The following is a 15,293-nucleotide window of genomic DNA, read 5'->3' as shown; positions in this document are numbered from 1 at the left end:
ACATTGGACCAATTGGCCTACGGCCTATTGCTAATTCTGCGATCCATTTCAGAGTCGGAGACTTCCTCCTCCTGTCCCACTCCTGTTTCTGTCATGAATCACCTGGCACCGGCGATACGTCTCTCGGAGAGACCGGTTTCATGTTGAACCTTTTTTACCCCCTCTTCTTTATTTCAGTTCATGTTCACGCCCCCTGTGATCATGACAGCGTCAACAATTTCTTGCTTCGCCCTTTTTCGGTGGCGTGTTCATCAGGTGGGAATAACGTGGGGCTATTAAACCGAATATTCCTCCAAAGTCCTCTACTGTATGTGTTTTCCACACAACACAGCAACTGCCCTTGTATTGTATTGTATTGTATTTTGAGGACGTTAATTATAGAGCCGCGCACATTCAACTTCAAGAATAGCTCAACCTAAATGCCTAAGAATGGCCGCTTCGTGAATCCAACGTTGATTTATCGTAAGCGAATCTCTCAAGAGAAAATTTAGAGAAATAGAAGGGAAATTTAGACAATGTCCTCGCATGACGCCCCGGTCTGTTAAAGGACGACTCTCAGGCAAACAGAGACTTCTCAAGAGTGACTTGTAACGGACTCCAGCTCCGCCCGTCTCCTCTATGGGAAAACAAAATGGGGGATTATAAAGGTTGCCCCTCGCTTCCGTTTATATTTACATTTTACATTTAGTCATTTGGCTCACAAAAAGGCTCTTGACCTCGTATGAAGTTTTCAAATAGTGTTTTTTTCGCTCACTGATGATACGGCGGGAGATTTTGACTTCTAAAGAAAGTAAAAATCACAACTAGCTTAGTAGCTCAGCACAGGTCGCCCAACGTCACCAGCTTAAGTGAACATGAGCTTCTCGCCTTGGGGGGCGTCAACACACATGTGTCAACAATGTGCCTCTTAAAACTAGGTTAGTTGGCAAAAACACATAATGTAAAACAGATTTTTACTTTTCACCCCGACTGCACAAAACAAAATCACCAGCAAGCGGGATTTTCACCACAGGCGTGAAATAAAAAGAGACAGAGCTTCCAGGATTATTTTCAAAATAACGAAAACATTAGAGGGGGGGGACTGTACTGTAAACACACACATTCGTGCAAAGCACACACGCATGCATACACAGACACACACACACGCACACTCACACCCTGCTTCAATTAGCACCTGAAAGACAAGCAGGCTCCTCTGGGCCGTTATGTCATGTGTTTGGGAGCTCTCTCTCTAATTGGAGCGTTCTGTTAAGGCCCCTTGGTCCCGCACGGCCGTCCACCGGCGTGCCAGATCTGTACACTGGTACACCGCAGTCCTGTGTGATGTGTGCTGGCACAATTACCTTTTGGCGTCGTCGGCGTGCAATTGTCTTCTTCTTCAGATCTGCTTTTTTACCAACACACAAAAACCTGTTTGATGTTGTCGGTCAACACTTATTGGAGATGTGACTAGCGAAAAGGGAGAACCCTTTACTGCACTGACGTGGAGGAACCTATAATAAGACGTGACCGATCCTGCACACAACAGAGAGACACATCAGAGAGACACATCAAGAGAGCCGAGACGGTGGTGGAAGAAGTGTTCTGCGCAAGAGAAAGGGCCCTAATTGGAAGGTGAGTGTGGGAAGTATTGAGCAGTGTGTACTGTGTACAGCCAGACTGTGTGGAGAGAGACAGTGTGCAAGATGCATAATCTTGACGCTTAAAGGAGCACTTCGCCCCCAAAAACAATGCACGTAATCTCACACGCATGCGAAAACTCACATTTGTTTATTAAGTTATTGAGAGTGAATGAGTTTGAATATGGCCACCACCGGTGATGTCACACATCCATCCTTGTGTTGTGTTACTTACAGCTCGTTGAAATGCTATTGCTAGGTTTTCATCTGCATCAGAACATGGAGCTGTAATGAACACTGGTGGTCAAATAAATAAAAATTACTCTCAATAACTGTCAAGCTAAAATGAACGTGTGCAAAAACTGTTTAGAGTTTTAGGATGTACACAGTATGTGAGATTATGTGCAAAATAAATCAACATTGTTTTTTTTTTCAGTTAAGTGCCGCCTTTTAAAGCAGCCAACGGTCCAACTGCCGTTGTCAGCGACCCAAATATGTGTTTAAAAAGAGGCTGTTTTCTTTCTTCAGTTGGGCCTGTGAGTGTCCCGTCTCTCTCTCTCTCTCTCTCTCTCTCTCTCTCTCTCTCTCTCTCTCTCTCTCTCTGTCTCTCTCTCTCCCTCCCTCCCTCTCTCTCTCTCCCTCCCTCCCTCTCTCTCTCTCTGGAACAGTGTTCTTGGGACAGGGGGCACACACAGCCCTAGTTAGAGTTCCACCGCGCCACAACAGAGTGGGTGTGGCTACACCACACCAACCTCGGGGCCTTTTGACATTACACCACACATCCATGAGGTCAGAGGAAGAGGCTCTTTCTTCCTCCGCACAAAGGAGTGATTTTACACTCACCCCGTGAGAACAGCGGCGAATAATGAACCCTCGGGCTCCGGGTATCACGTTCGGTTTCACACGCGTCAACTCCATTCCGGAGCGGAACAAAAAGCCCATATAGCAGGGAACGCTTGTGGGGAGGGAGAGCGGGGAGTTATGGTGCACAGACGGCGTGTTTGGGCCTCCAGTTGGAGTGATGGTGAGGGGAGATTAGATGGGTTACCAGTTTGAGTGATGGTGAGGGGAGATTAGATGGTTACCACTTATTATCTGATGGACTGTAATATATTTGGGGACAGGGGTCAAAAACAGACCAGGACGTCTGTTACTGCTGGGAAACGAGAAGTGGTGCCGAACGTGCGGCTCTCTAGTGCTGGTGATTAATGACGAATTATGATCAAACAGCTGATTTACAGGAGGATATATAATCATAATGTATATATGACATAGTGCATTTGGCAGTGTGTGTGTGTGTGTATGTATTGCGTATGTACGTCGTGTATGAGTGCTTCTGTGTGTATGCGTACATGGATGAGTGATTCTGTGTGTGTGTGTGTGTGTGTGTGTGTGTGTGTGCGCGCCGCAGCTGTGCGTGACGTGTGTGTGTGTACGTGTGTGTGCGCGCGCGCGTGTGTACGTGTATGAGTGCTTCCGCGCGTACGTGTATGAGTGCTTCCGTGTGTGTGTGTATCACACAGTCTCCCCGCAGTCTGCAGACTCAGGAGATTAAACGAGGCTGTCTGTCTGTCTGGGCCCAGAGTGCAGTTCAAATTAAAATCGCCCAGCGTCTCCACAATCACCCGAAGAGCATCTGCACCCCTTCCTCACTGGGGTTCAGACTACAATACCAGATAGGGACGAACGAACACCAGATATCGCACCTTGCCGGAGCGTCCTGTAATCGCACAAACATGGGTCTTTTTATTAACGCACGGTCTGGATGCCGATGGAAAAAACAAGTCTCCGCCGTCGGGGCGTCCCGTCCAATTACACGTTCACATCCATCAACGGATAGACAGTACAGCTGGCTGGGGAGAGAGTGCAGCACGCAGGACAACGCGGAGGAACTATGGAATCATGGCTCCTATCATGCGAGGCGGCCATACATTATTCGCCATAGTATCGGTCCTGTGGGGGGTCACGGCGGCCCAGGGACAGGAAATGACATCAGGGAGGGAACTGTAACCGGTGGAGGGGGGGGGGGGGGGGGGAGTCAGCTGGGGGAAGGGAAGAGGGAAGGGGGTACAGACAGAGGAGGATGGGGGGAGGGTAGAAAGCTGTGAAGTCTGAGAAGCCTTATCCCCAACACCCCCCACCCCCTCCTCCTCCCTCCTCCTCCTCCTCCTCCTCCTCATATCTGATATCAGGCCAGGAGTGGGAGTCAGCAGCTACAACAGACGTCTGGACACCAGGGAGAGAGAGAGGAAGAGAGATAGGGAAGAGGGGGGAAATGAATGAGAGGCAGAAAGAGAGAGAGAGAGAGAGAGAGAGAGAGAGAGATAGAGAGAGAGAGAGAGAGAGAGAGAGAGAGAGAGAGAGAGAGAGAGGCAGCGAGAGAGAGAGAGAGAGAGAGAGAGAGTGAGAAAGAGAGGGAAGAGACTGAGAGAGAGAGAGAGATGCCATATAGACAGAAAGAGAGGCAGTGAGAGACACTGATAGAGGTAAGTGGAAAGTGCAGGATAGTGAAAGATGGCCAGATAAACCATCGGCTCCCTATAACCTTAACCTGCTAACGTTCAAACCAAGAGAGGACGCTGTGTGTGTGCGCATGTGTGAGAGAGAGTGTGTGTGCATAAGTGTGTGTGCGTCATGCGCATGCGGGTGTGTGGGAGAGAGAGAGTGTGTGTGTGTGTGTGTGTGTGTGCCCCATCCCATGCCTGCATGTATGGAGACAAGGCAGATACTGATTCAACAAGATGGTTGTTGGCTTCCCATTGGTTACATGTCCATAAAGTAAGCTGGTGCTGCCATGCAGCATAAATCCAACAGTGCATTATTAGCCCCCGTCCCTTCAGGCAATTGGTGCAGATATTGAATACTAGGTTATTCCTACCCTGGCTGTATATCTGGCACAGTTTTTGGTTATCTGTGTTCAACAGCCAATGAAAGCACAGCTGCTCCACGCCTCATTGGCCGCCGCAGGTTCTGGGTTAATCCTTATTGGTGGATTCCTTACAGAACACACCCCTGGCTCTCTTTGTGCCGGCCGGGATCAGAATTTGCATACATCTTATCCTTTCCACTATAGCCTGGAGAGGATTTGTAATTCTAAACACTTAGGACGATGAGACAATAGCATAACCAAATGTAGGAGACCTCTGTGGTCTTCTATAGGCCAGCAGCGCTTACTTACAGCTGCTAGGGCCGCGTTGCCAACTAGAAGTCCATACAATCAGCAAAACCATTTTAGATCCTCAGTAAGCAAAAGTTTTAAGTTACTATACCCCGGAGACCGATCTCATTGCCTTGTTTCGAAAACATCTCAAATAATTTTGGGGCGGGTGGGGGGAGTGCAGTTGTTGCTTGGAAAATGGAAATTGTTGGTAAGCAATGGTGTTGTACGACGCCATAGCGCCCACATCTCCCCACTAGCACTGCTGGGTTGCTGGGCAAAAGAAAACGAGGACGGGCCTGCCTCCGCCATACAGGAGTGGCTTGGTGGTGGATGGTGAATGCGTGTGACGTGGGTAGCCGGCGCATTTCTCGACGCCTCCCCCCCTCCCACCCACCCGTGTATCGCGTGTCTAGACATCGCTAGCACAACTTGTCTGCGGACCATGTGACTCAGAGGAGCAGTCACAGGACTTCTGCACCTTGCAGACCGGGCTCTTTTTTTTTCTCCTGTCGATCAATTTTTTCCTTTTTTCGCTCTTGTAATCAGAAATGCTCAAATAAGCGAAACAGAGGAATAGTGACAGAGTTGGAAGTCGATGCCAGCAACCCATGGTTGGATCAAAGGGGCGATCCGACCCTTGAAATACCGGCTTACTGTTTTTCCCCCCCATATGTATAAAACGGACTTTTCTGAGTAATCCGAGTGATAAGTTATGAAGTACCAGTCACAAGACTGAACATCAGATAAATGTACACAATATAGTTACGATTAAACGTCACTAGTAGTAGCAACTAATTTGAATCGCAGTAAATTATCTAAAATTGGTCAATTGTTTATAATGCAATACTTTTTTTTACTTTTTATTCATGCTAAATGCTTATATATTATATTACTCAAATTTGTATACTGCAACACCATATTCATGTTTTAACTTGTGCTAAATTAAAGTGTGGTCATAAAAAAATGTATATATATATAGTGCAGAAAATACAAAGATAAATATTACATTCTGCATTTTAGATTAGTTTAGCCTAGTATTGTGCATTTTTATTCTGTAGCAAATGTTTTAAATATGTAGTATAGTTATGTACATAACTTTAATAATACTTTGAACTGCAATTTCTGTATGAAAAGTGCCATACAAATAAAGTTATTATTAATACTTAATAAAAGAATAAAATAAAATGATATATATAATATATAATACAAATATATTCATATCCATTAAATATCAGATGAATATAATGATTAAAAGCCTATAAAGTTGTTAATATTCCATCTATGTTAACATAATTGTTTCATATTTGCTTTATGTTGAAATGCATTTGACTTTGGCCTACTTTGAAAGCATGTGCTGCTTGCGATGTACAAGTCCTATATACAACACGTGAACATTTCCCTGAAACTACTATTCAGTGTTTTTCCATATCTTTTCACTGTAGAAAACATTAGTCTCATACTAGGAAAAAATAACAATAATTCATTTGGGGAACTTCTTCTGACTATGCCTTAGCCACTTACAGTATTCCACAATAAGTCAATGGACAGGGTCCATCTGGAGACAGAAATATTACCACGACTCTGCCATAAAGACTTCCGATGGAAACCTAAGCAGCCAGCACACTCAGGAAACAAATAAAACATCTTTATGAGCTCGATTTTATGATGTTAATAGCCATAGTCCCAGTCCAATGGCATTTAAGTGCTCTCCTGGCCAGCCTCGTTTTAAAGCCATCCATAGACCAAGGACCAAGTAGTGACCATATAGGCAATAGAGATTTGCACCATAAGTTACTGTTTTCATATGTTGGTCTGCGTATATTTAAGCGAAAAGTGCCCCCCCTGTTAAGTGGGAACACATGCACATAAGTCGTTGACACAAAGTATAGAGTGAAATAGGAGACGGTCTTGAGGATACTATACTTGCATTAGAAAGGGCATTTGAGAAAACAAAGGTTTTTCTTTTGTTATGTTCAACGACTACATAGTAAATAATCATAAAATTATACTGCATCATACCGTATATTCAAACATTTAATTGTGATATTTTAATGTGAACTACTATAGGTTCATATAAAAAAAGACTACACACAGTAGTTCACTAAAGTACTTTTTTTATTTCCTTGTATATACACGCTACAGGAACCTTAAACTGTGTCTACTCAATTAGAATGACTATTATACAATTTTGTATCTCCTTTTAATTTTTTGTTGTTTGTTTTTTGAATGTTAAGCAGTTATCTGAAATATTTTAGAATTCTTCTGTTGATGATATCTGTGTCAGAAACACTATTTTGCTAAAGTATTATAAACTGCACCACCTCATAACTGAGTATTGTATTAATACTTGAATGTAGTCAATTATAATAAACAACACGCTTTTGCATTCATATACATTCTTTTTCAACTTTTTTCTCTCTTTTTATTTTATTTTTATCAATATTACAAAAAAGGTGAACAGATCTAACCAGGCACATTCCTCACATCCCAGTAAACGGTAAGTTATCAGTAGAAACTGAAACTAGATGGTTTTAGGTTCAGGAGTATTATATAGCTTCAGGGGAATCCCTCCTTTTGTTGTCTGCTTTCTGTGTGTGTTACTTTGAAGCGGGGAGGCACAGGTTATCTGTGACCTGGGCTCTTTGTCTAACAGACAATGCAGGGTTGTTAGAGCATTAGGTCTCTCTTTGTAGTGGCTTGTCTAAGGTGTGACACACACCCCGCCACGACCGAGACCCAGAGGCAACCTCGGCTATCTACTACATGATAAAGCTTTGGAAGAATGTAAAGGCAAGAAAAAACCCTGCCCCTGGTCATTTAAAATGCCCTTCTCCAGCCCCACCATTGGAATGACAAAAAAAAAATGCAAATGAATCACGTATTTACATCACATCCCAACATGAAAAGTGAATACTACGAATTCCGCCTCAACTAAAGAGGAATAAAAGGCGAAATAAATAAATAAAGTAAAACACTCTCGTCTTGATTCATGGGAACGAACGTAGTACTCTGCTTCAAACGGAGAGATCTTATTGGGTGGGGAGGAGGGAGGGAGGGGGGGGGGGGGCACTACGATTGGCTAGACGGTGACTATTCTGTGTCGATTCTGCACGGGGACCTGTTACTCCAGATGCCCTCCTCGAGTCCCCTGCAATGTTTGCAGCCCCACGCACGCGATCCCTCGCTCCGCCTGGCTGCACCCTCTCATCGTATTACTTCTGCTATTCTAACTCCTACATCAATTATGCACTAGAATAACTAAGGGCCCTGGTGGAGCCGGAGCATAAAGGGAGATGATCAGCCTGGGAGCTCGCAGCGTCTGCCCGCCTGCTCCCTCTGTGACGCTACTACGAGTGATACGAGGACCAGGGTGCCAGCTCTGATAGGGCACTGTAGCCCTGTAGCCGTGGCAGACATATTAATGGGGTTTTGGGCGTAAAAAAACACAACATGGCTGCCTGTGACACAAACACATCACAGCTCGCACAATGGTCATTGTGGTACTGTATAAGTCGGGCTGCCTGGGAAAGCCCCCCCCCCCCTTGCCTCGCTTGGATGCCCCCACTGTTAACCCCACCCCGCTCCCCAATCTCAAGTCTTGATAGTATTCCCTCTCAAGGTTGCAATAAGTGACATTGTAAACGTTTTTTTTTTTTAAGAATAACTTGAGTAATCACAAATGCGGGATAAAGATTTCCCGTAAGCGTTTGATTTTTTTCTTCTCAACTTCTCGAGAAAAGGTCCCAAGACTCGTAACCTACTTTTATTCCCCAAAACAAAATGGAGTCGGTTTTGGAAATGGCCGCCTCTGCTCCCCGCTCTAGTCTCTACACAGCAAGGCGAAAAGGAAGGGGAGTCGGCCACGCCTATGAAAAGCGGACAAATCTCCACAGTCTGAGATTTTAAATCAAAAGGCCCTGAACTTTTTACAAATGGGAACTATGATAAAATACTAAAAACAATTTTGATCAAAGTCGTTCCACTTCAAAGAAGCACAGGGCCGGGGTAGAATTCCTGAAAAAAACAATAAACGGGACAAAACGCCGACCTCTACATTAAAGTCAAGGCGGTCTTGACCTGGATTTCTCCTGGTTGCGTGTGAAGGTTCGCTGTCCAGGCTATACTGTGAGATCGCAAACATCTTTTTAATATTTCATGGGTCCCAAAGCACAGAGCGTGCTCAAATCCAACAGGAGGAAACACTCTCTGTCTCCATGGGCCATCAAACCACACAAAAGGTCGTGCAAAGTCACACCAAGTTCATGAAAAAAACAACTGCTCCTCACGCACCTGAAGGCCTCTTGTTCTATTTCGTGTTCACAAAAAAAAGCCCTTTAAAAAGCCCTTTACCTAAACTGTCTACACGGTCTACATGCCAACTATGTTAAAACGTCTCGCATAGACTCACTCTGGTAACCAGGGCATGTCGAAGCACGCTGTTAAAAACACTTGTTTTAAAGCGGGTCAACGACTTGATCAGATAAAACAACATGCCCGCATCAGATAAGGTCTTATTTTTACACCTTTGAAACTAAGGAAATGAAAGAGTAGAGGAAAATGTTTTCCTTATTGATAACGTTCTGGAGCTACAGTATTGCATTAGTTCGATTATGCACAGTACAGCCTTTTCGGGGCACGAAAACAGTGAGTGATTCATTCTCGATTCACAAAACCTTAAGTGGAAAACCTTAGTGCGGTCACACCCAGAATTCCATCCAAGACATACAGAATCCTGAAAGATAGCCATCTAGGAACGTAAGGAAACTTTGCCTCATGAAGACATAAACTTTTCTTTCATTTACCAAACCACAGTGACCCACATTATAGTTCCAGAAGCATTACACGGTGCTTTGGCTCCACTATCTATTGGCGCTTTTCCATTACGTGGTACCGGCTCTACTCAACGCTCTTTTGGTACCAGGTACTTGGTTTTCCCACTGCGGATAGTACCCACGTCAATGGGGACAAGGTCTGCAGGAACGGCCGTCTCTGACGCAGGTCTAACAAACGCAGCACAGCTGCTTGTCTGTCTGTCTGTCTGTGTACCGCTTCATTCATAAACAAAGAAGCACTCTAGTGTCAATTTAAGACCACTTTAGGACGAGGGGAGGACATTTCTCTACATTAAAAGTAAAGTTAGGTTTTGTTCATTTTAAAAGAAGACGAGAGACAGAGAGAGAGAGCGAGCAGTGTGGCAATGGTAGAGCGAGGAGAGGGAGAGAGGGAACAAAGCAGGCATGAGAGAAATAAAACATTATTTTCTGATCGTTTCATCGCTATTGCATTCTAAAGCACAAATAAATAACCATCAAACACTTGTCTCAACAGATGATTTACTGTGGAAAACAGATTATATTATAGTTGAATTTTCCTCCTCTGCATTTCTCCTTTTCATTCATTAATTTCAACCACATGGTATGTTGTATTGAACCTCATAGTCATTGATATAACATAATTTATAACATATATATTACATGCATTAAAAAAGATCCCCAGCTAATCTCTTAGTTACATCAATATTGTGCTGTCAGAACATCATGTATAATAGTGTAGTGAGTCTGGCCAGAGCAGCGGCTTTGTTTCGCCAAATAGCGAACATTTGAAATACTTCACATAATTACAACAAAGTTTGTGAACAGATCAGTAGATTGATCAACTCCTAATAAGATTTTCACGTGAGCGCATTTTCTGGTTGATAAGAAGATGGTGGTGCTGAGACGATTTTCTCTGACCAATCAGTGGTCTGCAGTATTTTCATTAAGCTTGCTGTGCTAGTCAGTGACAGTGTTACTCCGTGTTCAGGCATCCACCAAGTACATTACTTGCCCACCGTCCCCACCATTGTGTATATATATATATAGAGAGAGAGAGAGAGAGTGAGAGAGAGAGAGAGAGAGAGAGAGAGAGAGAGAGAGAGAGAGAGAGAGAGAGAGAGAGAGAGAGAGAGAGAGAGAGAGAGAGAGAAATAAAAACCCATTTAGTTCATTTTCAAATATCAGTGCCCACATTCATAAAAGAAAACTCAAATTTGTAAAATACTAAGCATTATTACAACATTATAAAGTGAAAGTATCTGTGCGGACAGCAGATCTATTTTATAGGTCTGTGTAGCAAAGTCGCAGTACACAGAGTAGCTTAAGTTTCACTTTCACTTAGAGAGTAGATTTAATTTGTGTGAAGAAGAGAAAGGAGGCTCTAGTGGTGACATGACTGGATTTAAACCCTGCAGCAGCTTGACTGGAGAGGAGCTCAGAGGACCAGTCAACGACGGTATGTTTGCACTATGCGCTAAATAAGGCTGCAGCTACATTGATCCGCCATTGATCAGTCAATGAATGGATAGTAAATTGACGTTGGTTTATTTTTAAACCAGAACCTAACGTCAACTCTGTCTGTCCAACAAATGGATACTAGTCATTGAAAATGAATTAAAAACAGACTTCACCTCGGCTCGCTTGGAGCTGTGACGGACCAAAAATAAATACCAGGTACTTTTCCCAATGGTAAACCAGGAAAGGTGATTCGAGCCAGTAGCTACCATGTAATGGAAAAGGCCCAAAATGTATCACACATCATGCACACTTTGCTGCCATACGGTTTTCTAGCATATGGTTTGTAAACCATATCCGTGCCTATATGTCTACTACTACTATATCTGGATCCATCGGTAGCCCCAGCAAAGGTCTAGACCAGGCCACACCCTGCAGACCTAACGGAGCAATAGCTATTCTAAAAGAGCGTGGGGCCTAGTCCCTTCTGGATAAGCAACCCCCATACAGACACACTCCTGCTGCCTCAGTGAACACCGAGCGAACCATTGAGGAAACACTTTGCGGATGATTCCTTCCAACTCTCGTCCCGCTTTCGTTGCCCCCGTTCCATCATCTCCCGCCCAATTCGGGTCGATTTACCCTACGCATTTTGTTTCTACCCATTTGGAAAGAACACGGCGCAAATGCATCCGTTAGCTCCACTCTACCTCGGGAAAATATTCCTTTTTTTGGACGTAAAACACAGGGCCCTTAACCTTCTGTGTATTGTCGCAGTGAAAGGGTTCAACGTTTTGGTAGTGCGGCAGTGAAAGGGTTAACATGTCACACACAATACACCTTTGCGCTGCCGTGGAGTGTTCTAAGAACTCTTGCTTCCTCTGTTGGATCCCAACGTCATTATCCTAGCCCTGGCTGCACTGTAGACATTTGTGTTTCATTCTTTTTCTCGTTCAGCTACGATGTTCTCTATGACTCTGCATGTACAACAACAATGCTGTATATAATGCTGTATATACCGTATATATATGTATTCTCACCGTATATCTATCTATCCACACCTTATACCTGCACATAATCCTTTTACACATCTGTAGATACTATATCTATATATGCACATATTGTCCCTTACCTACTCTTACTAGTTACGCTGCTGGCCAGTATGACTTACTACTACTACCATACTGTCTTGATACCTGTATCACTCTACATATTAACACTACAACTCTGTACATATACATCTGATCAGCACTACACTCAGTAGTACTAATTTATATATTGTATACCCAGTTTAATCACCTGTACATTGTATATTACTACTGCACTTCACTGTTACATTTGCACTCTGGTTGGATGCCAAACTTCTCTTTGTTGCGCTGTACTGTATGATGTTATTGATGTATGATGACAATACATTTGAATCCAATCCAATCTAATGTTCAATGGAGTGGGAGGCCCAGATAGGCGCTCACCACGCGCACTCTGCCGACTTCAAGTGTGCGTTCCGGAGATTCAGTCCATACAGCCGCAGCCCCGGTCGGTCCGTCAGGAGACTTTTAGGGGCTCTTCAGGACCTTTTAGAGGCCGTTTTTCAGAGGGCTTTACTGCAGTCATTAGGGGCCGAGGCTGATTAATGTGAATGGTCAGGCAGGGCCTGGCTTTCTGAGAGAAGAACAGAGAGAGGGGTGAAGGGTCCCACAGGAAGTGTTTTGTGTCTCTGCACAAAGGGAGGGCTGACCTCCTAAGCCCCTTAGAGCCTCTTTGCTAATACCCTCACCGGTGCCCACAAAGACACGGGGGATGCCATTTCACCACTCACATTTAAACAGCATACACACACACACACACACACACACACACACACACACACACACACACACACACACACAAAAAAAAAGCCCTGCCGAGATTAAAACCTTTAAAGAAACGGCAGAAAAGTGAACCTCTGTGCAGTGGAGTGAGACTGTGAGATTAGTCCTGGAGAGTAGAGCCCCCCCCCCCCCCCCCCCCCAATCCATTGACTGCCGCGCATATCAAACAGAGAATGCCAAGAAGCTATAGTCAGTGAACCGAAAATGTATTGAAATATAAAAAAAAAAAAAAACATGTTTACGAAGGTATATGAAAAATGTTATCTACACATAGTGTGAGAGGGAAAAGCACTGAATCGTAATATATATGTATATATATATATACAGTATATATATTATGTTGTTGTGCCAGGAATATTAAGTAGCACTGCAATGATGGAAATATACATTAAAAGATTCTGTAACCATTGCCAACTCTTAATGATAACCTCTCATGTCTAGTTCCTGTCAGTCAAGTCGGACAGCCTGAGGGCCTTGGCTCATTAATGGGAGCAGAGAGCCAGGGGCCTCTTGTAGGGTTACTTCTTCTCTGTATGAAGGGTCGTAGAGCAGTGGAAACTGACTGGTCGCTCCACAGGAGAACTGTCTGCGCCTTTTACAGCGGACCACGACGGATCAACTCTCTACGACGACGCCTCTCAGAGTGTCACGGGGAAGAGGTCTGCCACATGCCTGCCTCTAACCACAGGCTTAACCACAGTCTGGGGGTGGAAACGCAGGTTCTGACCCCACACGGGGGTCCCATGGCCCCGGCCGCCGTCTCCCCTGTCTCACCCTCTCTGGCCTCTGGTCCGGAAGTCTCCGCGACTGTGTCGGTCCCGTTGTGCGCTCTTTCCCCCTGCGCCGCCTCCTAACATATTCACCCTCTCCTAAGAGCCCGCCACATCTAGCACTCTCCCGCTCACTCCCCTCCTCTCCTCCTCCTTTTTCGGCCCGTCTCTCTAAGAAGCATGTATAGTTGAAAGCCGGCTACGGGCCGCTGAGTACGACGGGGAACAATAGCAGCCTTTCAGAAGAAGGTCCGGGCCGGGGCTGGGAGAGAGGGCCGCGGTCCTGAGACCCAGTCAATATTTGGACGCGGCTGCTTTTTGTGTCCGTGTTTTAATCCGAGCGGAACCGAGCAGCGGGGTGCCGGGGGAAAGGACTGAGGGGGAAAACGAGGGTAAACACTGGGAACAATGCGAACGGAGCGACTCACAATGCCACTGGGAAACTATCACAACATCGACTCGCCACAAACTGGGAAAAATGCTGTATTGTCCTTTAAGTGGAGATTAAATAGCGAGCAGTGCAGAGAAAGCAAACAGCGGAGGTTATTCTACTCAGAGAACTGCTGGTGAGCATCAAGGCGAGAGAGGGTTATGAGGTGAAGAGAGAAGCCATGAGGCATTCTTTCTAATGTTCTCTCCAGCATTCTCTCGGCAACTGCTCGGCGATACAATCGTTTTCTTAAGTAAGTTTATTTAGTGTAGCACCTTTCACAGAGCAAATGAAAATCGTTAAACATCTATCAAACAGCACCCTTTGCACGGGACGTGATGATTTTGATCAGCAGAGGGATGTAGTACTAAGTTAGCAACCATAGTTACCAAAACTGCAAATGGGGCCAATCTAAAAAAAATATGAAGATTCTTTGATTGTCTTAGTGAGAAATATGTTGCATCTGTTGTGGAAAGCTTTGAGGGGGCATTATCGAGACTTATAGGCAAACCCCTGGGGTGACACTGCTCTTGTAGAATGCTGGAATCCCTTTTTTGGCCCAGCTGTCAGGTTGTTAGTCCCACCCAATGAGACTCTTTGATGAGGAAGGGTATCAGTTTCCATGGAGTCGGAGACACAAACAGCTCGGGAGATTAGGGACGGAACTCTGCCCTGATTCTCCACTGATCCCACCTATCAGCGACAAATAAACACCTTAGGCCACGGCAATGGTTGCATGCGGACCATATGGACCACGGTGGGTTTTAATGGAGCAGCTAAATAGACGTCGAGGGGGGAATTCTCTAATGGCTCCTTGTTACTGACGCACTAACTACCACACTCGTACGCTTTATTTCATAATTTGGTTAACGACACCCAGACAGACTGAGAACTAAGGTCTATAACTATTTCCCCCTCACGTATATTGCTGTTTGCACAGCGTTCACGCGTGGACGTTAACTCGTCTAATGACTACTGGCCTTCTCGTTCTCCACCCAGCAACACAAAGAGGTTTTATTTTTTGCACCATAGGTGGCCAGGCCTTGCTCATATTAACTAATAATAAAGGGTGACATTTACATAGATATTTTTGTAATGCTTTTATAATGTTTTTTTTTTAAAGACAGAATCGCAAGTCTGACGAGTCAAACGAGTCATTATATCAATTGTGGCT

The sequence above is a fragment of the Notolepis coatsorum genome (genome assembly GCF_963971535.1).
Source record: "Notolepis coatsorum genome assembly, chromosome: 11".
NCBI classification, from domain to species: Eukaryota; Metazoa; Chordata; class Actinopteri; order Aulopiformes; family Paralepididae; genus Notolepis; species Notolepis coatsorum.
Note: the sequence above shows the minus strand (reverse complement) of the source record.